Raw genomic sequence first — 22,565 nt, 5'->3', positions numbered from 1 at the left:
GGTGTCTGTTAAGCCCAGTGTTCCCTTAGCTCTCAGCAGTGATGACTTTATGAGTTTCTTTACAAATAGAATCATAACTATTAGAGATAAAATTCATCAGATGCTTCCTATACCTGCAATAAATTAATCTTCTACTACAGTAGCTCTTCAATCATTTATAGGACCTCAGTTATGTTTAGACTGCTTCTCTCCCATAGATCTCTCTGAATTCACATCTGCAGTTGCTTGATCTAAATCATCAACATGTCTCTTAGACCCCATCCCGACTAAACTGCTTAAAGACACCCTGCCCTTAGTTGGCTCATCTTTATTAGACTTAGTAAATTTATCTCTAGTATCAGGCTATGTACCACAGGCCTTTAAAACCTGTTGCCGTCCGGTGGATCGCCAGCGATTCGGTGGGGGAAATGTCCAGATATTACACCAAAAATCAATGGATAATTTTGAATGAAGTGTAACAATATATATGTCAAATGAAAGCTTAAAGTCTCATGGTTCGAACTGTATAATTAGCAATTTATTTATAGCAATAAGCAATTTAGGATTGAATTATCACAGCGAAAACAGTTTCTTAATATTTAACAAAATACAGTACAAATACTGTGTAACAAATACAGTACAATACAGTACATTTCGCCGTTTATTCAATAAAGTTTGACATAGCAAGCTTCTGTGAACCACATGAGGCCTCAATCAAACCTGTTTGTTACGTTTCACAGCGTCACTAACGGTAAAACCAATAGAATTCACATCCTCAGAGCAAATCCCAGTCAGGGGGCATAGTCTAACTTCGATTGACAGTAGAATCAGCCAGTCACATTGTTGGTCAATGGTGACTGACGCATCTTGTAGCCAATGATGAGACCTTTACAACAGCATATGATATGTTTTGCCAGATGACGCAACAGTCGGCTTTAAATGGCCCGCTACTGTACTGTACCGCTACTGTAAATGTTGCCTTGACAACACTAGGCAAGCAGCGCTCAACGCTAGAGGGGGAGGGGAGTCATATTTCACATTTTACAGCGCGCCGATAGTAAATTGTGACGCTTTCACTTCAATCGGCACCAAGGTCGTCAATATAACTCTTAAAATGTAAGAACAACAGCTACTTTAATTTAGCTACGTGTTGTTCGGCCGTATGCAAAAAAAAAAGGGGGGGGGGGGGGCTAACAGGTTAAAACCTCTTACCCTCCGCCCCCCACCCCCCTTTTTTTTTTCGGACCTCTTTGACAAAGCTTATAGTTAGGGCTGGCTTCAGGTAGCCCTGAACCATCCCTTAGTTATGTTGCTAAAGGCCTAACGACTCTCCATTGGTGCAGGGAGCTCCCCGCCCCTTCCTTCCCTTCCCCTCTCCACTTTTCCTCCCCCCCTCACATGTATATTCCACCAATGAATGTCACTAACCTTGTGCTCTCTCTCTCCCCTAGTTTGTGCTCTCTCCCTCTCTCTCTGTTCTCTCTCTCGTACCTTCTGCAGGTGTTCCTGGTCTTGGAGCTGTATATCGCTGATGTGCAGTTACTGGCCCCACCAACCTGCATTGTCTGTTTGTTGTTTATTGTTGCTGTTCTTTTCTCTCTGCTCTATCCACTCAGCCCAACCGGTCGAGGCAGATGGCCGCCCAAACTGAGCCCTGCTCTGCTGGAGGTTTTTTCTTCCGTTAAAGAGAGTTTTTCCTCTCCACTGTCGCCAAGTGCTTGCTCATAAAGTATTTGTTAGGTTTTTTTTATTTTTGTAAAGTACCTTGAGATGATTGAATTGAGATTTGGCGCTATAAAAATAAAACTGAATTGAACTGCATTGAATTGAATTTTCCTGACAATGTTTGAAAGTCTCTTTTAAACTCAAGGACTCTGCGCTCAACAGTTTTCCTGCTCTGGACATGGAAATTAAGCAGTCATAATTTATACAATAAAATGATATTTGCTGCTGCTGAACAAAATTTATTAAGATCTTTACTAAGATCTCTTTCTAAATAACCACACTAACTTGAAGACTGACTCAGCACCCAAGCCGATCCACTTTGGTTAGCTGCAGTGTGGTGATGTCCTTCTGGACCTCTCGCTAAATGAAGTGTCTCAGTAGACTGTGAAAAAATAATCTCAGAAGTAAATGGAAGTATCTTGTGCCCACATTTCTAAAAAATATATAAACCCATATATATCATAATTCCAATTAATGTGGTTCTAGTCCGAGTGGACCGTAACCTCCTGCCTGAGGGAAGTGGCACAAAGAGTCCATGTCCAGGGTGGGAGGGATCAGCTATGATTCTGCCTGCACGCCGCAGAGTTCTGGAGAGGTACAGGTCATCAATAGATGGGAGGTTGCAGACGATCGCCTTCTCAGCAGAGCGCACAATGTGCTGCAGTCTGTGCCTGTCCCTGGCCATGGCCCCAGCGAACCACACAGTGATCGAGGACGTGAGAATGGATTCGATGATGGCCGTGTAGAACTGAACCATCATCTTGGCTGGCAGCTTGAGTGTTCTCAGCTGCCGCAGGAAGAACATCCTCTGCTGGGCCTTCTTGATGAGGGAGCTGATGGTCGGCTCCCACTTGAGATCCTGGGTGATGGTGGTGCCCAGGAAGCGGAAGGAGTCCACAGTGGATACTGGGGTGTCTGTCAGGGTGAGGGGAGTCAGTGGAACTGAGACTTTCCGAAAGTCAATGATCATCTCCACTGTCTTCTGGGCGTTCAGCTCCAGATTGTTGTTGCTGCACCAGGATTCCAGACGGTCCACCTCCCTCAAGTAGGCAGACTCGTCTCCGTTCGAGATGAGTCCGATGAGGGTGGTGTCATCTGCAAACTTAACCAGCTTGACAGACTGGTGGTCAGAGGTGCAGCAGTTTGTGTACAGGGAGAAGAGCAGAGGGGAAAGTACACAGCCTTGTGGGGTTCCGGTGCTGGTGGTCCGGGTGTCTGAGACACTCTTCCCTAGCCTCACGTGCTGCCTCCTATCTGTTAGGAAGTCAGTGATCCACAGACAGATGAAGTCAGGCACGTTCAGCAAGGACAGCTTGTCCTGAAAGAGAGCAGGGTGGATTGTATTGAAGGCAGAGCTGAAGTCCACAAACAGGATCTTGGTGTAGGTTCCTGATGATTGCGTCATCTACAGATCTGTTAGCTCTGTAGGCAAACTGCAGGGGGTCTAGGAGGGGCGCCGTGATGACCTGTGACCCCCCTAGCGAGTCACAGCTCTGTTGAGCCCAGTGTTCCCTTAGCTCTCAGCAGTGATGAATTTATGAGTTTCTTTACAAATAAAATCACAACTATTAGAGATAAAATTCATCAGATGCTTGCTATACCTGCAATAAATGAATCTTCTACTACAGTAGCTCTTGAATCATCTGTAGGACCTCAGTTATGTTTAGACTGCTTCTCTCCTATAGATCTCTCTGAATTTACATCAGTAGTTGCTTCATCGAACTCATCAATGTGTCTCTTAGACCCCATCCCGACTAGACTGCTTAAAGACACCCTGCCATTAATGAACTCATCTTTATTAGACTTGGTAAATTTATCTCTAGTATCAGGCTACGTACCACAGGCCTTTAAGACTGCAGTAATCAAACCTTTACTCAAAAAGCCTAGTCTTGATCCAGGAGTATTGGCTAATTATAGACCAATATCCAAACTGCCATTTATTTCTAAAATCCTAGAAAAAGCTGTTGCTAAGCAGCTATCAGACCACTTACACAGGAATGAACTATTTGAAGATTTTCAATCAGGATTTAGAGCACATCATAGTACAGAAACAGCACTGTTAAAAGTTACCAACGATCTTCTCTTAGCCTCGGATAATGGACTTGTTTCTATACTTGTCCTCCTAGACCTTAGTGCTGCATTCGACACCATTGACCACAACATCTTATTACAGAGACTGCATACAGTCACAGAGCATGTGACTGTATCAGAGGAACAGCGTTAAAATGGTTCCAATCCTATTTATCGGACAGATTCCAGTTTGTTCATGTCCATGATGAACCTTCCACACGAACAAAAGTTAGTTATGGAGTTCCACAAGGCTCTGTGCTAGGACCGATTCTGTTCACCCTGTACATGCTTCCTTTAGGATATGTCATTAGGAAGCACTCTATTAATTACCACTGCTATTAACACCGGCTGTCTGCCAGTGTTGCCAACTTAGCAATTTTGTCGCTATATTTAGCGAGTATTCAGACCTCTCTAGCGACACATTTATAAAAAAGCGACTAGCGACAAATCTGGCGACTTTTTCTGGTGTTACTGGAGACTTTTGGAGGCTCTGATGTGTCTGTACTGCACCGTTCATACACTTCTCAACTTGCTGCACCAGCTGCAGCCGCTGGACCCCCCCCCCCCGTCTCAAAGCAGTCACTTTTTATATCCCAATCTTAGTGTCTATTTTTAGCGCTGATTGTGTTCATTCACACACGGACAGACTCGCCACTCGCTACTAATGAACGGTAAGGATCTCCGCTCGTATGTTTTATTTAGCTGTGTTGGTTAGCACTAACTTAGCCCTTGCTGTTATAGGCGATTACTGGAGCGCTTCCTGAGCTGCTTTCTTACAGGAGCTGCCTTCAGTTTGAAGTGGTAAGTTTAAAGAGGGACGGGGTCCGTGAGCTTCATATTTCAATCTTCTAATTTGTTCTGTTCCATCTTGAAGTTGCTGTTTTGCCTTTTATTAACTACTACTGCTGCATATGGAGGCTAGTACCCTACGGCTGCATAGCCACCCTTACGTCTGCCGCTGCTTCGCTTATGTGTCTACTCTGGGTGCTGGACGCTGCGGGCTCTGCTGTAGTCCTGTTCCTACTGTGCCGCGTGGAGTTTCTCGTCAGCCCCAGCGTGTGTGACGCACCTCAGTTGTGGTGCAACTACTGAACTGGGTTGTCCTGCGGCTTGTAGCTCGTATTAGTTTTTGTTCGATCATAGCAACACTAGCGGTGGTGGTCCTCTGTATTGCTTGACTTGGAGTGAATCGTGTGGCTTGGAGTGGCTTGGACCTTGTTCTTTCCATTTAGCTGACTTCTTAGGACTTTCCTTACTCTCTGTGGCAGCTTTCCTTGCGGCTTCTTCTTTGTTCCCATTTGCCTGTGGGATTCCAAGGTACTAGTAGCTTCCCTCAACATGTACTATGCTGCCTTCTGTCCTGACAACCTTCCCTCTCTTTATCATTCGACCACACTTGTCCCATCCGAATGACATTCCAATGTCGTTGCTGTATATCCTGGTGGTGTGGATCAGTGAGTCAATGTCTCACTCATTCCTGGTGTACAGCTTGATGTCATCCATGTACAGGAGGTGGCTGATGGTTGCTCCATTTCGTAGTCGGTATCCAAAGCCAGTCTTAGTGATGGTCTGGCTGAGGGGGTTCAGGCCTATGCAGCAGCGGGAACAGAGCATCTCCTTGGTAGACGCCGCACTTGATGGAGACTTGTGCAATTTGCTTGAGGTTTGCCACTAGGGTTGTTTTCCACAGTCCCACTGAGTTCCTTATGAAGGTTCTTAGAGTCCTATTGATGTTGTATAGCTCCAGGCATTCCAGGATCCATGTGTGAGGCATTGAGTCGTAGGCTTTCTTGTAGTCAATCCAGGCGGTGCACAGGTTGGTCTGTCTGGTCTTACAGTCACAAGTAACTGCTTTATCTACCAGTAGTTGATGTGTTGCTCCCCTGGTGTCCTTACCCATTCCTTTCTGAACCCTGCTCTTGCATTGAGCCATGTGCTTACTCATCTTAGCCGCTATGATGCCTGACAGGAGCTTCCATCTTGTGCAGAGGCAGGTTATCCGGCGGTAGTTGGATAGGACTGCTCCCTTTTGGGGGTCCTTCTGTATTAGGACTGTCCTGCCTTCAGTTAGCCACTCTGGGTGAGTCCCATCCATTAGCAGCTGGTTCATTTGAGCCGCCGGGCACTCATGGAGTGCAGTTAGCTTCTTTAGCCAGTTTGAGACCCTTTCTCGGATATCTGCCGTTGTGATGGTTACTGGTTCCTGTTCAGGGAGGTTGCTGTGTGGAGTCTGCTCTCAGATCTGCCAGCCACTGGGCATTGGTGTTATTTGATGCCTCCCTCTCCCATATGTTTTTCTAGTATTGTTCAGTCTCCAGCCTTGGTGGGTCCGTTCTCATGTTACTACGCTGCCACTGAGAGTACACTTTGGACGGTTCGGTGGAGAACATCCTGTTTATTCTCCTTGCTTCTATTTCTCTGGTGTACCTCTTCAGGCATGTGGCCAGGGCTGTGAGTCGTTGTTTGGCAGTCTCCAGGGCCTCTGGTATGGACAGCTTGCTGCACTTCTTACCCACTAACCGCCTTCTCCATGCAGGATACTGCTCCTTGGTGGTGGCGTGTATTTTGTAGCCAAGCATCTCAAGGATCACTGTTGCCATGGTGTATATCAGCTTGTTGGTCTCAGTGATCGTCACAGTAGGGATTGCTGCATTGACATCTTCTAGTAGACTTTCAGAGAGTACTTCACATAGTCTTGGTAACAGGCTACAGAGGTTCCAGGTGTCCATCTTACTCATGATCTTCACTCTCAGGTCAGCTGCTCTTGTGTTGAGCATGTGGGCGCTTGTTATTAGGGCTTGGTACCCTATCTCGGGTGGGGATGGTATTGTTTCCTCCCTGACCTTGCATCCTGGCTCCCCCTTGCTGTAGCATTTGTGTCGTAGCTCTTCAATCTCCAGTTGTGATAGCAGTTGCCGTTTGCGAATGTTGGAACACTGAGCTACTAGTTGTTTTGGCCCTAGTATAGATGGTGGGTTTCAAAGTTTCCATAGGTCCCAATCCTCTTCATGTAACCTCTATTGCTGGGGTTACTCATGTAGTAGCATTCCAACAGTTCTCTATTCTCAGCACTCGTCCATGAGTGTCGTGTTCCAGTAGCCCATTTCTCATCAGGTTGCCCTGGTCCCCTAGTACCTGATGCGGACCTTGTTGACCCGGGCGACGTCCAAGCCGGTATGACTCCAATATTTCTATTGTTCATTTGTAGTGAGGTAGGCTAGTAGCGTTAAGGACTTTGCCTAAGGGCCCACATTCGTGATGCCCTGCCCCCGACCCTTTGATCTCCCCCGCACCAAAGTCGGCTTTCTTTATTTAACAAAAGCCCTGCGTTTTGTTATTATGAATGTATACAACTAAAACTAGACCCTTTACAGATTTGAATGATATATTTGTCTGTCTGTTTGTCTGTCTCTCTGCCTCTCTCTCTCTCTCTCTCTCGCTCTCACTCTCGCTCTCTCTCTCTCTCTCTCTCAGACACTTGGCAGAACTTGCTGATGGCTGTCGATTGCTGGACACCCTTCACAACAGTTGTATCAAATATAAATGATGAATGTGTTTATGAATTATGTATATCATAAACCATCTTGATAATTGCGGGGCACCAGATCCTTTGATGGTAAAACAACCAGTCCATTAATAAGCAATGCAGGATATCAGTCTACAATCTGAACGACTGTTCTCCAATTCAGCCATCTTCTTCCACGTATCCGGGCCGGGTCGCGGGGGCAGTAGCCTAATCAGGGATACCCAGACTTCCTTCTCCCTGGACACTTCCTCCAGTTCTTCCGGGGGGACACCGAGGTGTTGCCAGCCCAGCCGGGAGACATAGTCCCTCCAGCGTGTCCTGGGTCTTCCCCGGGGCCTCCTCCCGGTGGGACATGCCCGGAACACCTCCCCAGGGAGGCACCCAGGAGGCATCCGAAACAGATGCCCGAGCCACCTCAACTGACTCCTCTCGATGATGTGGAGGAGCAGCAGCTCTACTTACTCCGAGTTCCTCCCGGGTGACCAAGCTCCTCACCCTATCTCTAAGGGAGCGCCCGGCCACCCTGCGGAGGAAGCTCATTTCAGCTGCTTGTATCCGCGATCTTGTCCTCTCAGTCATGACCCAGAGCTCATGACCATAGGTGAGAGTAGGAATTTAGATTGACCAGTAAATCGAGAGCTTCGCCTTCCGGCTTAGCTCCTTCACCACAACAGACCGGTACACCAACCGCATTACTGCTGCCGATGCCCTGATCCGTTTGTCAATCTCACGTTCTGTCCTTCCCTCACTCGTGAACAAGAACCCGAGATACTTAAACTCCTCCACCTGAGGCAGGATCTCTCCCCTGGCCTGGAGATGGCAAGCCACCTTTTTCCAGTTGAGTACCATGGCCTCGGACTTGGGGGTGCTGATTCTCATCCCAGCCGCTTCACACTCTTCACTCTTCACTCAGCCGCTTCACACGCCCCGGCGCACGCTGGAGTTCTCCAATTCAGTGATGAGTTTACTGTATGAAATAACATCAATTATGCCAGTCACATCCATCCATCTGGTTAGTCCTTCATTGTGCTTCATTGTTCAAACATAAACTTAGCGACTAACCACAGTTGATAGTTCAGCAATAACATAAATGAAAATCAATAAAACTCCACATAGTTATATGGATTAACCATAAGCATGAATGGCAGATAAACAATAGCACGGCTTCTATATCACACCATAGTCTGACAGTGATGCTCTGTATAAGTCTGACACATTACATATTTACCAATCAAAGCAGAAATATAACAAGAACAACTTATAAGTCATTGTATAGGTTTCAGATAATTTCCGGAAGGGAGTAGTTTTAAGGAATTTATGGAAGGATGTGAGCAGGGGGAGTCTGTTAAGAGGGGTTCTCTTAGTAATAGCCGGTGGTCTGCTCTTTGTCAAATGTAGTCTTGACAGTGCAATATTTGGTGAAGAGGGCTTTGCCACTTCCACTTGTTTACCTTGGTAAATCAATAAAAGCCTGAGGGGGGTATCATTTTAGAGCAATAAATTTCTTAGGGGTAAAACTCTTTCCTCAGTTAACTCAGAACATATTCATGCCTTAGGTCCGCTACACACTTTTTGCATGAGACTACACCCAACATTGCCAGTTTAATCGCTTCCTTGCATACTAAGCAAAAGATTTCAAATACACTGTGAGCAATTGGCCTTATTCAAGCCCTAAATTCAGTTTTTTTTTCAAGCCAAGTATCACAAAACTTGCACTTTCCCAAAGTGAAAAATGAAATCCGTTTTAGGTCTGTGGTACAAACCGAGAGAGACTCGTGCCAATAACAGAAAGCTGATTGGCTGTTGCATGCTGTTCTCATATGTAGTCCTAATACAGTTAATTACATTTGGACATCTTATGGTTATTGTGCTGCAGTCAGTATCAGTAAGGATTTTTTAAATAAATTTTAAACTTTAAGGCTTTTTAAACTTTTTACAGCTATGGCTTTAAACTTTTGATCAACGTGTTTGAGTTTAAATGCAGTTTTTAATAAATTGCCTACTCTATTTTTTGTTTCTTGCTCCTGTTTCTTCGTTGGGCATTTTGAAGCACTACTTACAACCTGGTCACGATCCACCAGCTCGAAGTGTGGAGACTTGTAATGTTTTTTCCAGTCTTAAGATTTTTTTTTAGTATTGGTAATGGTTACCAGTAAAATGAACTCAGTCGCCAGTGAATTTTCACTAGTTTGCTTTCGACCTGTGTACCACCCAGAGAGTCACTGGATAGCTATTGGATTAATGCAATTAAGACTGATGATGTAATATTGTTAACCAACAATGAGTTAAACACACTTTTGCACTTTTGGATGAGACCTGGACAGATCTGTCAGTTTTGCCCATCTTAGATGAGGGTGCAAACAAACATTAAGTTGGAAGCTGGCAAACTCAACCATACAAGAAAGATATAAAATTGTATATCAGAGCTGAATGTTTAGTAGACTTTGTTGTTTCCCATTGTCTTTGCTTGACGGTTTGTACTTATCACCACTTGCCTTTGGATGAGATATAGTTTGCATACATGCTTTTCTCTGTCTTTACTAATCTACCACTTTGTCTTAAGGTCAGGAGATCTTTAGATTCTCTTTGGTTCTCTAGCACATGTGATTTTAGCAAACCATGATTCCTGTGACTCTCTTTGGTCTCTCTGGCTCTTACACACATACAGATATCATCGTTACATACTTTGTGCCTTGTTTATTTCCCAAGCTGTACCTTGTGCTTTGAGCGCTTCAGTAATACTTACTACCTTTGTTTTAGTATAATAAACTATTTTTTAAAATTATTATAGTTTTACTCTGATATCTCCTGAATCCACCAAGTGCCATCATAACTTGTTGCCAAAAAATATGTTCTTACCAAATGAGTTCCACGAAACATTAATTCAGATATCCATTGCATATTTCTGAAAATTCTAATTAATGGGGGATTTCATGATGTGTAGGCAATTACTTTTAATTGCACTTTTACAGTAACTATATTTTTTAGGAATGTTTAATGTGATAACTTATCTTCTGTCTGGAATTGTACATCACTTTGTGTTGGACTGCACTGAACTAAAGGTCAGCACATCACGGTCATTGCCGTGGGTTTTCTGATGGCGGACTAGCCCCCTATGCACTGAGACCAGCACATCATTGGTAAATGGTAGAATAATAAGAAGAGCTTTGAGGGGATTTGTCAGTTGTTGCACTGTGTTCTGGCTGCTGAAGTTTCATGGCCTATATACATTTTTCTTATCTGAGTGTATTTTCATCCTCTAATCTGATCAGTGTGCTGAGTGAGACCGATTAGTTCAGATGTAATGGGAACTGCCATGAGGCTGGGATCTGCCTCTGACCTTGGGATTCCTATCAGCCCACGTCACTCACCTTGCTTGGCTGCTACTGTATTTAAACTGTTAAGAAACAGCGGCAGTTGCGATTCAACATGAACAGCTTTTCTATCTACTTTGTGAAAGATTGTAGTTGAAACTTAGGATATGTTCACCTGTGTATCCAAGGTTCTAGATATGTATATTTAGATGTCAAGAAAATGACCAGCTCGTGGTAATCAGCGATTGTTTAGTTGGATATGCACTCAGCTTTTGATTAACATTAGAAGCACTGTTAAATAAGGGAACAAGGTTTTGGGAGTTTGTGCATGTCACATTGTACCTAGAACTATGAAACAATTTCTGAAGCGTGTGTGCGTGCACGTGTATAAATAGTGACATATTATTGTAACCGAGGGAGTGCGGGAGATAGGTAGGTTTACTCTACTACCTCCTTGCCAATAGTAAGAACAAACAGTATGAAAATAATATATGTCACAGAACTTAGTCTTGCCTTCATCTTTAAGACTGAATGCAATGTTTGTTGGTCATTTACCTGTGATTTTATTAAAGTTAACTAAGCGTATTGTCTGGATGCTCAAATTTTAGGTACCAGACTGAACTGTCAAGATCGTGGCCATGAATAGAGCCCATATACAATTGATCTCTGTAAGTTCTTGTTACGATGTATGTATGTGTGTGTTTGAGTGTGGAGAACCTACACACAGATCTCGATCCGAGGAAGAGTTGTCCTGTTGTGTAGTGAAGGCTGGGTGTGTTGGTGTGGACGCCAAAGAGGACTCCAGCAGAGACTGTCGGCGGGAGAGAAGTTGCTCAGCGAGGTTTGGAACGCAGGTGGCGTGGACAGAGATGGTGACCTGAGAAGAGATATCCTCAGTAAGAAGAGCACTTTGCAATTTAATATTAGCTAAGGTAAGTTACTACCAGGTAGGCAGACTGACGAACTGGCGATGTGACTGAAGGAAACCAGGGCTTATATTGATGGGGACGTGATTACTGGAGGGCGTGCCATCTCTCCTCACACACCTGCGGGGAATAAGACAAATGACGACAACAAACACGGAAGGAAAAAGGGAAAAGGAGACGTGGGGAAAAAAAGGGAAATGAGGCGTACAGCCGCCTCATGACAGTTCTAATCTGATGGACATATTTGGACATTTTTCTTTAAATTTTTGGCACCACCTCTCAGTACTGTTTCTATAGCCTTTTAAGACTGTCAGTAAATTTTTTATGTTGACCTTTTATGCTCAGCTCTTATTGCTGTATCATTTTTGCACTGATCTTGTAAGAGGCCATCTAGCCATTAAACAGTGTGGGTCGTGCACTGACTCCATTTTACAGGTAATTTCTGCTGATGAGTTTTTGATAATGAACACTTTTGTTTGTGGCCTCACGGTCACCCTGCATACTCACACTGTTTCGTTAAAATATGCAAGTTAGGACTTTAAATTGCCTGTAGGTGTGAGTGTTTGTCTGTTTCTATGTGCAGCCCTGTATTAGACTGGTGATCTGTGCACAGTGTATCCTGCCTATCACACAGTGTCAGCTGGGATCAGTCCCACCCCCTCCCAGTGAACCTGAACCACTCAGGTTCACTGGGAGGATAAGTAGTAGATAATCCATGGCCTATGACCTTATAGTGCCACCAGAAGACTGACATTTGCATGAGTGAAATATCTCAGTAACTTTGGAGACATCTCCTCTAGTCCCATCATCAAGACAAAGGTTTTTCACTGTATGAGTAAATACTGACATGACACTGACTGACTGACTGACTGACTGACACTTTTACTTCTAATTTGCACACCAATATACTAACAAACTAAGCAAAGGTTGTGTTGAAGAATAAAAAAAAAAGCTCTGCATTTGAAATTTTGAAAAAAAAAAAAAATACTGCAACAAGGAGACTGAAAGAAGACAGGCAGCCTGAACCAGGCACTTGTACCTCAGGCCTAGCCAGCCATGGCTGACATAAACACACACACAGTGTCAATTCCCACAACAAAAAGAACCACACTTCAGGCTAGCTGTTCACACACATCTCAAAATTTTTAAGCTTTGATGCAACTTCCTGCTCCTATCTGCCTCCACTGGGTCTACAGTGTGTGTGGGGGGGGTGTACACAATGCATTCATATCGTAGATTGTTAGTAGTGTTAATAGGTGAGAGGTTTGACTGGCCAAGGATGGGAGAAAGAAGGAAACAGTTTTTACACACATCTATTTTTTTTTTTAAGTAGCACTGAGAGTCTGCTGAAGTACCACCACTTTAATATGTAAGTAAAAGACTGCCCAGTGCCACTGGATATTTTGGTTGGCTTGGCTTGATTGTCTCTACAGTCCCTCTGTAGTGACTCACAGTGGCAACATTCTCAAACAAAGTTTGAACTGGAAAGAGGACATCAAGCAGCGTGGGTGGTTGGCAATGAAACCAAGGGAGATGCTTAGACACCTGCTTGACTGCTCTTTTGATATGGATAAATAATCCTGTGTGGAACTGTGGCAAACCCATGCTTCTGACCAAATTTATTAACTACCCTATCATCAGCATCCACCATAGCTTATTGCTGCTGTAGGAATTGAGCTCAATTATGAAAAACATAAAAGTCCAGTAAACATGAGATTAATGTGAAACAATGTAAGGGTAATGGCCGAGGGATGGGTTTCTCATGTCAGTTTCTCAATCCCGTTTGCAAAGGTGCTATCTGGTGCACATTGTGTTAAGACAGGGTTCAGACGTGTCTATTGGAAGACAGCCTGAAAGTGTGCATATCATGGGAATATCACATCAGGTGATGGGATGTGAATGTGAATGCCTTTTGGTGCTTGTCATAGTCCTACATACTACATGCACAGAGTGAAGCTATACAGGAGGAGTTAGAGGAGACCAACCCTGTTCTCTATGTCTGCTTAATATGTCAGTATTTGTTAAATATCTGTATGTTTGTGGTGAAGGAGCCATGCCAAAAATAAATAAATAAAGTGCAGCTTTAATATTGTTCTTTATAGTGATTTTTAATGAACACCGTTGCCTACAACCCCATTGTGGGTTAAAGGTCAGCACGTGACGTTTACAGCCAAAGTATGATAATATAATGTTATGAGTGGATAAGGGGTATTCAGTTCAGAAGACAAAAATGGACAGAAAAAGGTGGAGAATAGGAAACAATGACAAATCCCAGCAAATATGAGATGCAACAGGATTCATCACAGAGCCAGACTTCTCTGACAAATCACTTAATATGCAAATAGCACTGTATTTATTACAGTGATGAATCACACTCTCACATAAAAAAACTAGTGAAATACAGTATACACAAACATCTGTACAGACCCCCCCCACACACACACAGGTGTGTGTATTCTATCATTTTAAATACAGCAATTTTTAGTAACTGCTGTATTTGTTTCGCAGATAAATTTGAGTAGGAGTCACTGCTGTACTGCATAAACAGGATAGATTGCTCACATCCATCTGTACTGCAGGTTGTGTGTTTGTCAGTTTAACAGGTGCTCTGTGTGGCTATTAATTAGGGTTAGCAACTAATTATTCAAATTGATTCTCCCCCATTTTATCAAAGGTGTCTTTATCACATTTTTCAAACATGACATCAACAATTACTTAAAGCTATCAAACTGCAGAAATGTTTTTACTGTGAGCAGCTGCAACAACAAACCTCCACCAAATGTAAATTATTTCTAGTTTTTCTAATTTATTTTAAAAGATAATAGAAACAGTGTCAGAAAGGTTAATGTAGTGTTTTGCAGTATAAACTGTCTATTTATGCAATATGTAAAAATGCATTTTACAGTTGTTCTACATAGCAGTGAAACATGACAAAGTCATCAGATTTTTTTCATAATGGCACTGTGGAAATATGTTTTAGATTGGATGAGGAGCTTCTTTGGGTCTCTGTACAGATGTTTTAAGAACAGTCAGACAGTCCTAAAGCCACTCCAGCATTCACTCTTGGTTGTTTGCTTCAGGTCACTGTCATGCTGAAAGATGTCTTTGTCTCAGGTGTCTGCACTCTAGTAGGTTTTCTTAATGGAATTCTGTATTTGGATACATTCATCCTGCCTGAAAAATTCTGACCAATCAGAATAAGAATCATAATCAGTTTTATTGCCAGGTACAGCAAAGAACACATTACAGTGCTAGGAATTTGTCTCAGTGTCTGGTGTAACCATATATACAGATGTGCAATATATACACAATTTTAGAATAAACTAGAGTAAAATAAAATACAAATAAATACTGTGTACAGGAAAGGTAGTCTCTTGCTAGAGTGGAGGACTGAAAGAGTTCTTGTCCAGGATGAGAGGCGCGTTTTGTGGCATCTTCTGGTAGTGCCGAAACAAACTTAAATTACTCTGTCAGGTTTCATCGTACAGATAAAAGAATCGAATCTGTAAAGGGTCTACTTTTATTTGTATACACTCATAATAAAAACCAAACGCTGTGCTTTTGTAAAATAAAGAAAGCAGACAGGGTACGCTCTCTGTCTTCTGTCTCTGTCATCTCTTTTCACAGACACGTAAATAAAACCTTTATCTCAGCGAATACTTGCCTCATAAAAATAAGAAATATATGGCTAGAAAGCTTGAAATGTCTTCTCTTAAATTAGCCAATTCACGTCAAAAACAAATAATCTTTTTTTATGTAATCCGTATGAAAGTAAGGAGCAGTACGGTTTCTCCTGTCTCACCTCATTATAGCTAATGTGATCCCTCCTTGCACTGAGCGCACTGTTCATATGGAAATAATCTGAGCTGAGCCAGGTAATTATGTACATGCCACCAAGAAATGACATAAAACGTCAAACTTAATCATAGAATTTACTCACTTTTTCTGTGCGTTTGGATGATGGCACGCTACACAAGTGAAGAAGCACTTCAGATGGTTCGGGACAGCAACAAAGCGTTTTCTCATCAGAGGAAGAACGTGACTCAGGTGACGAACATTTGCATCTGCACTGCATTGTACTAATTCCCTCTCAGCCACATTCCTGACCGAAAGGCTCATTATTCGGGTCTTTGTCTTCTCAGGTGAATCACATGATTATTTATGATCAGACAAGCCATCTTGCATATGCCCTTTCTAAACAAAAAGTGTCTTAGAAAATTCAAATCAGTGTATTTTTTTCTGTGAATGAGTGAACAAGATGACTTTCACATAATTTTGAAGCAAACACTTTGGTTCACAAGACTTGAGAACTGCATCTTGTTCTGTATGTGTTTTCTGGTCTTAAAAATTTAAAAACTTAAAAATTGCGTTTTTCACTAAACACTGTTTTCTCAAAACACAATCATGTATAAACATGCTGCTCACATATTATTGTAGCCCAGTTTGTGCTGATTACAGATTTTAGCCGTTAATATGTTTAAAAGCAACTGAAAAAAGCACAAATGTCAGGGCATATCAAAACTTGTCCAGGGCCCCAAAACACCCAGAGGGTTAATACCACTAGGTGCAGATGTGTGATGCTGTGTCTGTGAGGTGGTTTTGGTCCTTCCATTTCAAGGCTTTATATCCAGTGGAAGTGTTTTAGAAATGGAGCTGCTTATTATGGTGTTGAATTCTCCTTTATTTTTCCTTCTTTTTCTTTTTTTGTCCTGTTTTAGTTGTGTTGTTGCTATTTCTTACTTTGTTGTGCAGTGGCCTACAGGCAAAACCTACAGTTACTTCAGTTATAATTTACACGGATCAAAGATTTATGGCTATGTTTACATTTATCCTCATAATAATTTTTGGTGGGTTGAACTGTTTTCAGAAACATACCCTATATACCCTATGCAGCTTCCCCTGTTACCTAAACAGCTGTGGGTTGCTGAACTTCCGAGCACTCATGTAACTGGCTCCAGTGTTATGATAGATTTTCTGAAAATGACCTGTTGTGGGATGCTGCTTCATTCAGCTTCTCTTATCTTTGCATAAACCTCTCATCATTATTGGGCCTCTCGAGCTGAGTTTAATTTAGCTTCACCTTTTGAATGTGTGAACTGTATGTGCATGAAAAGTGTTTTAATGTGAATGTGTTCACTGTTTATTATTGCTGCTAAAAGACTTCAATATAATGAGTTTGCTGCAGGCCTGATCTGTAGATCATGCCTTCTTACCCCCTTTGCCTTTTAGTGATTCATTACATAAAAGACTAAATATATGATGTTCATAAAACTGAGAACCAGGCTGTGTTTTAAAGGGCTAGACTTTATCTGTTGTCTATTCCAGGCTATTCACAGCCCAGTCCATCAGCTGAGATGAGAGTGTAGGGGGTGAATGATCAACTGTTAACCACTGCTGTTACTCCACTGATTACACTGCCAGGCCCTCCATCTGTGTCACATTCTCTCTGACTCTCCCCCACCCCCACAGGATGCACAAAACATTTCTCTAGATATTTGTCTGTACTCCTTTCTTGGCCCACCTTCCCATGTATTCTTTCTCTCTGACTTACAGATCCCTTCACACATGTTGTGTCTTTCAGAAATATGCTCATGATGGCTTCTTCCTCCCCTCTCTGCTCTATTTCTATTGAGTGTTTGCGGAAAAACACTTGCCAAGAGAGTGAAAAAGGCATGAAAAAGTGCACTGAAGGCTTGGGCAAGAAGGCAGTAAATTCTGTTATATTTTAGGAAGCCTTTCTACATTCATTCATCTACTCAGCTAGACATCCCTTGTCGTACACAAGGACGTATCCTGCAGAAACTGACCTGCACTCATTGATTTGTCTCCTGTTGCTGCAGTTGTTGCTGCAAGGAAGGAGGTGGTTGTTCGCTGACAAGATGACATGGTCCCATGTCAAGTTGCTCTTGGTAATTGATTCATTTCTACTTAGGCACTGCATAGAGGGGCAATTGATTAAAAGCAAAAAGAGAGATTTGGTTGTTAGACTTATTGGGTTGTTGGGGGGCAGTGGTGATGGTAGGGATGGGGAGAATAAAACTCTTAAGATTAAGTTTTCAACTGACTGCCTTTTTAGACATATCACGCTAAAACTTCCGTCTGCCAGTTTGAGTTTGATATTGTGGCTTATATTCATGATTGCTTCTAAATGTTCAGCAGTGATGAAGAAAATTACCCATGCTACAAAAATGATTGTCTGTGATTGTTTAAATTGTTGTTTAAGGAATCCTCCATTCTATTTCTGCAATAGGAAACTGGTCATATTGACAATTAATTGAAGTTGGGCAATCAAAACATCACACTAAAAATCCCTAAAACTCAAATTATATACAGCATCCTTATATCTACTAATATAAGCTGTCTATGATGTAGCACACCAAGGCAAGACAATTAACCTACTTAACCAGCTGCTTCCTTGTTTTTACGACGCTACACACAAGACATTAATGTACCAGTATACACATGCTATGCATTCACATAACCGGAAGAAAGTCCGCTAAAAGCTCAACAAAATCAACTTTAACAAAACTATACACAACTCAAACATTGAGCAGGTAAAGGTGTACATATTGAAACACGCTAAAGGTGTAAGACCTAAAAATGTTGTGACAATGTCATAAAACTTCATATTTTAAATTAAACATAATAATAATTAAATTTCATACTAATGCGACATGCTATGCACCATCTGAATGCTAACCCTAAGCAGATTCTAGCAGTAAAGTCCTATTTCTCTCTCACAAAATCTCACTGAAAGCCCAGCCACAGAACTGCAGAAATAAACGTTGCATTATGAAGCAATGATTACAAATTTTGTCTTACCTGTTTTCTGATCATGAATTGGTTTTATATAAATGAAGCTGAAAAATGGCCCAGAGTTTAACAGGTTAAAGAATTATCTTATTTTTATATTGTTACAATCAAAGATTAATAACTTAGTGACTGATTCTGATTGCCCAGAGCCGGGGACCTCTTCATAAGTCTCTTCTCTTTGATTCTTCTTGGTTGTCTGTGTTTCTCTGCCTTCTCTAATTGTCTGTTTTTTTGCCATTTCACTTTTATTTTTTGCCACACTGAGTGGTGTGTTCACCTCCTTGGCCAGTAATTGTAGTTGGGGCACTCAGTCTAAGACTGTGTGAACCAACCATCAGCAAGGATTGGTCAGTCACCTGACTGCAATGGGACAGTTTCATTGGTAAATAGTCGTGTATAGCATAGTGTACCCAAAGTGCTTTTACATTATTTGTCCATTCACCCATTCACTCACACATTCATACAGCTGTGGCTCAATCAACTTTGGGTTCAGCGTCTTCCCCAAGGACACTTCGACCTGTGGACCAGGGAAGCCAGGGGTCAAACCACCAGCCCTCATGGTTCATGGTTCACCTGCTCTACCTCCTGAGCCACAGCTTCAAACGTCACACAAGTCATCTACACATCCTATTCTGCTGGCAATGCTTTCATTAGGTCGCATTACATATGTTATATCTTTAGTAATAGAAGTAGAGATATAACAGGAACAATCTATGTATCATCACATAATATTTTTCGGAAGGAGACCAGGAATGGTCTAAAGGTATTTATGGCTGGTTGTGACCAGCAGGGTGTCTGTCCACTACAAAGGGGTCTCTTGTTCACTTTGCAGAGTCTGTTCATGATCAAAAGGGCTCTGAGAATCCAACGTCTCATTGAGGTGCGATGGTCACCTTGTGCTGTGTGATGCAATGGTATCTGTGGGTCACTAGTCCCTGAGCTATGAATGAAGAGAGGCGTAGGACCCAATTGCTGGACACAAAAAAGGCTTTATTTCTCTTGGGAATACCAGGGCACAGCAAAAATACAATCCAAGAAACTCTAGCATCCATAACAACTGGTAACTAGTGTTAATGCTCCCGCAAACATAAAAGAAAGAGGGAAGTCTTCATAGGGAACAAACAAAAGGCAGAGTAAGAACAAGTGAAAATAACTGAGGTTAATTAACGTAAAGCTGCTGGGGACCAGTGCAGGGAAAACAGGAACTTAACACAAAATAAAGGTCCTCGGCAGGAAGTCCCAAAAGGGAATCATGACAAGATTCAAATTAATTGTGTGTGTATTTTATGATTGTTATTTGTATGTGTACAGGTTAATGTAATCCACATAAATCTCAAACATCATGTCAGTCAGTAGGTTATTAATAAGTGTTGCCTATGTCCTCTGTAAATCTAGAGAACAAGAACCAAATAATATTTCCCCAACTACTCATTTTAATTTCAGAGACTGATAGTGCTCCTAATTAAATACTGAGACATTTTGAGTAACCTTATTCTGTTATTTAACCCCTAAACAATGTGTGGAATGTTAACTCCAGTCTCTAATGTCAGGATCCTTAGCTCCCGTGTATACTTTAACACGCAGCTATGCTCAGCTGTACTCATGCCTCGGCGCAGATTCACTGAGCCACATTTGCAGACAGCAGACAGGATGTGCGGGCACTCAGTATGCAGCATTGACTGGGTTCCCAGCAACAAGTTCCTGCTGTCTCAGCTCTCAGAGCAATAGAGGTTATACGGCTGCCATGCCGTGCAGTGCTGGTGTCAGCAACATGACAATGAGACGAGATTGGTTTTGATTTTGGATTTAGGCTTTCTACAGAATTTTCCTCTCCAATCACCAGAGGTTGATCCTTGTGATGAACAGGTTCAGAAAAAGAAAGGACAGCACCTTTTCATTGTTGTAATTTCACTTGCAGATTCAATTAAATTCAATTCAATTTTATTTGTATAGTGCCAAATCACAATACAAATCATCTCAAGGCACTTTACAAAAACTAAAACTAAAAACCCAACAGCAATGAATGTGAATTTCCTGTAAATTACTGTTCTAGCTTGTAAAAGTTCAATAGGCAATATCTTTTGTTTCTACAGGGCTCCCCCATCTTCAGTATTAATATAGTCAGTCAATCTCCACAAATCTCTTACATCATGGTTACTAAAGCACTTTAAATCAGTTTGATTTAAGTGTGTCACTTTGCCACATTCCAGTACCAGCACTAAAAATACACTGCCATAAAAACACAGAAAGATGTCTTTACTATAGCTAATACTAGCTAGTTCTAAATTGATTTACATTTAAGGTTAAGCCAGCATTGATTGTTTTTTTACACAACTTTGGGGCAGCAGAATGAGCTCTCTAATCACAATATTGACTTATCATCATCTTCTAAAATTGCAATGGGAAACTAATTAGCTAACAGTTGCCCTTTTACACCTCCAGTAGACATGGAATAACAATAAAATGTATTTGCAGTGATCTGTCTATTTGATTAATCTAAGTCCAATACTCATTCTGCATGTATTTCTGTTTTGGGCACTACAAACTTCCAAAGGAAACATTTTACTGTGTAGATGCTAAGTCATCCAGTATATTTACCAGCTAAACATCACATTTGACTGTCATTTTCGGTATGAGAGGTAATGTACAGGTAGCTGGGTTGATAAGAGATTTTTCACTAACAGCTGGCTGCCACTGGTGATACAAGGTTGATGAAGACTGTACTGTGAAAGTAAAGATAGGGGCTGTTAAACTACCATCAATTGTAGGAGTAGCAGAATTTTGAATGTAGTCTTTAGCCGTTTCTGTAATTATTCATACCTTATGTTTTCATTTTCTTGTTGTAGCTGTAGTGTTAATGAAGTTAGTCATTCTATCTTTTTCCAGCAACAGCCCCATCCACCCACACCTTTCCAAATTGGGAGGACATGTGATGATTTCTGTAATGTTCTGAAACTGACAATCCAACATTTACACCCACTTTACTCAGGCTTGTTGTGTGGAAAGGGGCCAGAGTTTGAAATTCTATCTTAAGCTCTCCACAGCTATGTCTGTCATTTGTACATGTGTACATTTGAGTGCACCACTATGAATGCCTTGTAGGAGAGGTTGTCTGAAAATGTGTGCTGTTAATGTAATATTCAATGATATTGTGTCTCTCAGACATGTATAAACCAGTTCTTTTCTAATGTTAACTGGTCCTCAACTATATTTCTCTCAAGGTATGTTTCTGTTGAAACTTTTTTTTTTTTTTATATAAACTAAATGATGTGACACTCATGTAGCATTTATTTTTCCAGGTGAGTCAGGTGAGAAAATTCCACTGTTCCAATGGTGATCTTCTAGCCATCTGACTGACATTTTTTTTGCAAAATGCTAACATTTTGTCCTCCCTCTGAAGCTTGTCAGCAGCTGTATTGTGGCTATAAACTGGCAAGCCAAAGTACAACAGTATTTTCTTCCTTTTGTTGTTCTCTTATTTCTCAGTATATAAGAAACAAGTTACATTTTGCCTTTCACTATACATCACATTCCTTTCACTATACATATATATATATACATATATATATATATATATATATATATGTATAGTGAAAGGAATATATATATATATATATGTGTGTATAGTGAAAGGCAAATTGTAACTTGATACATTGATAAAAGGGTGAGCATATTCAGTAAGAATATTTGATGCATATCCATGTATGAAGATATTTGAAAATTAGAAGGAAGGTAAAACTCAGAGTCATGGTTTGGGTGATGTGATACAGGCAAACACAACAATAAAGAAATTTACTGAAAGAATAAAAGATCAAAATTAAGAAGTTATCTGTGGGCTATCCAGAATAAAGAGGAACCTGTTTCTTGAAAGGTACGTAGCAAATGATTAGTCAATGTGAATGTTTTGGTCAGTACAAATTAAATTTCATTATATACTATTCATTATATATTATATTATTATAATACTGGGGGTTGTGGCAAACATCTTAAAGTGTAAAATATGAATGATTTACTAGCATTTAGAGGTGAGTTTGCAGAATCCAGCCTTCAGGATTGTAGAATCCTAAAGACTGCAAATAAAAAGGTAGATTTGGTTTAACCTGTGAATTTTTTTTTTAATCTAGTTTATTTTGTGAATTAACACTTAAGAAATGATATAACATTTACACTGTTTAGGGCTGCACAAACCAATAGGTGTTACATTACCTCAAC

The sequence above is a fragment of the Mastacembelus armatus genome, chromosome 10 (genome assembly GCF_900324485.2).
Source record: "Mastacembelus armatus chromosome 10, fMasArm1.2, whole genome shotgun sequence".
Classification (NCBI taxonomy): Eukaryota; Metazoa; Chordata; class Actinopteri; order Synbranchiformes; family Mastacembelidae; genus Mastacembelus; species Mastacembelus armatus.
The sequence above is the reverse complement of the archived record's forward strand: the minus strand, read 5'-3'. Positions refer to the sequence as shown.